The following is a 2,334-nucleotide window of genomic DNA, read 5'->3' as shown; positions in this document are numbered from 1 at the left end:
ATACGATATGGGTTATTATTTAGCTGATGGTATATATCCTAAATGGTCTACAATTATTCAAACTATTCGTGATCCTCATTCCCAAATGAAGAAATATTTCGCGATAAAACAAGAACCGTACCGAAAAGATGTTGAACGTGCATTCGGAGTTTTGCAATCACGTTTTACAATTATTGCAGGACCGTCACGTTTTTGGAGGAAGGAAGTGCTACATGATATAATGACTACATGTATTATACTGCACAACATGATAATTGAGGATGAACGTGATCTCAATGCACCAATTCAAGATGTCATAGAGGCTCCAACTCCAACTATAGAAATGGTGATAGATGAAAATCTCCGATTTGAACAATTTTAGCTAGACATGAAAAAATTAAGGACAAAAATGCTCATTTTGAACTCCGTAATGCATTAATAGATCATTTATGGGAGCAACGTAATAATTTTGAAAATTGAGTGTTTATGTAATTGTATGTCACTTTTATTTGAATTTGTCCCCTAATTTATGTATTATATTATATTTTCTTGCAATTTATGTTATTTAAAAAGTTAGAATAAAATATAATTTCATATCACATTAAAAATTATATAAAGTAATTATTTGGGGAAAAAGAGATAAAGAATTTATATTATGAAATAAGAAAATAAGAATGAAATAGAAATAATAATATAATATTGAGGAGAGAGAAAATGATTCTTTTATAGAGAGTAAAACAGAGAATTGGGTTGGAGTTGGTTGTCTGAAAAAATAGAGAACTCTATATTTGGAGAGTAAAATAGAAGATTGGGTTGGAGATGCCCTTAGAGAAGTGTGCAAAATAGTACAAGGAGCCAACCAATTAGGATGACTGGCACAAGTCACAACAAACTAAGATTAAAACCATTAACACAGCATTGAGGGGAAGTGAGGAATAACAAAGAAATAGAGAATCCAAATTGTTTTTCTGGTACAACCATCTGACTATTTATCTTTACATAACTTCTATATGTTTCGGTGTTTAAAAAGCACTAAAAGATTTCACAAAGTACAACAACATACACAATATAATCTCACCACTGGTTTGGGGAGGATGGCGTATGTGCAGCCTTACCTACCTTGTGAAGATAGAAAAGTTGTTTCACATAGATCGTCTGCTTAAGTAAAGCCAAAAACAAAAAAAAAATCTCACAAAAGTGAGGACAAGAAATTGTCAAACACATTACAACGAAATGGACATTTACTAGCTCCTACAGAAGCTTAAGAGTCCTTGCTACTTTAGTAAAGCAACATCTATTCCTTTCTTTTCTGTCAACAGATCATGGTGTGTGTTGGATAAGGGGGTTAGCTCAGCAGTCACAAACAAGATGAGAACAACAAATTGATATATCTAAATATCAAATAAGAATTAACTCCAACATCTCGGTGTCAGACAACAATAACATTCCCAGTGTATTCCTACAAGTGAGTCGGGGGAGGGTAGGATATACACAGACCTCATCCCCTACCTTTTGGATATAGAGGATGTTTTCGATAGACCCTCAACTCAAAAGAAAACTGAGAGAGGGAGCAGTAGCAGGTCAACAGAAACTCATTAAGAGATAAATTAAGACCCCAAACACATTAAAATACGAGCTACTATTCTCAACATTCTATGTGCATTTCTGAATAAGATTTTTCAGAAGTCTATGTGGTGTTTCTTAAACTCCATTCCAGTCCTTCACATAAAATGAGATAACATTCCAATAACTGACAAGCAAATAAAGAAAGAATACTACTTCCACTATAGCAATTTATGTAACATAGTTCCGTTTTCAAGTGTCAAATTTCTCTAAAGTCAGAGCAACTCTTATACTGAGAAAGAAGGACATATGGCATATACTGCTATTACTTGCCTTATGAGCACCATACTATAACACCAATCAATGCAACTTATTAGATGTAATTTACAATCATTCTATGAAAAGCTTGAATCTTTGAGAGTTATTCTAGATAAACCATGGAAAGTAACAGTCGATCTCGAGGTGGTGATAGGCTTGGATTAGCATACAGAGCAGAAGATATGGTTGACTTGAAATCAAGAAAGGGTGTCATTGGAAAATTACCAATATCATGAAGGATAGCTATTTGGAAACTTCGTTCACTCCTGAAACAAGAAGTAGGGCGCATTAGTTCCACTACAAAGCAATGGATAGGAATGTTGGACAGGTACACCAACAACAAAGATCTGAAAGCACAAAATTTGATTATTGCCGATACATCCCAACATACCTTAGAGCCCGAGTGTATGATGGTCATGAAAATGAATTTGAAATGATGCAAAAGTTGTCTCAATTGTATGGATGTGGGGGGGG

Source organism: Solanum tuberosum, unplaced genomic scaffold, assembly GCF_000226075.1.
Source record: "Solanum tuberosum cultivar DM 1-3 516 R44 unplaced genomic scaffold, SolTub_3.0 scf00104, whole genome shotgun sequence".
In the NCBI taxonomy this organism is placed as follows: domain Eukaryota; kingdom Viridiplantae; phylum Streptophyta; class Magnoliopsida; order Solanales; family Solanaceae; genus Solanum; species Solanum tuberosum.
Note: the sequence above shows the minus strand (reverse complement) of the source record.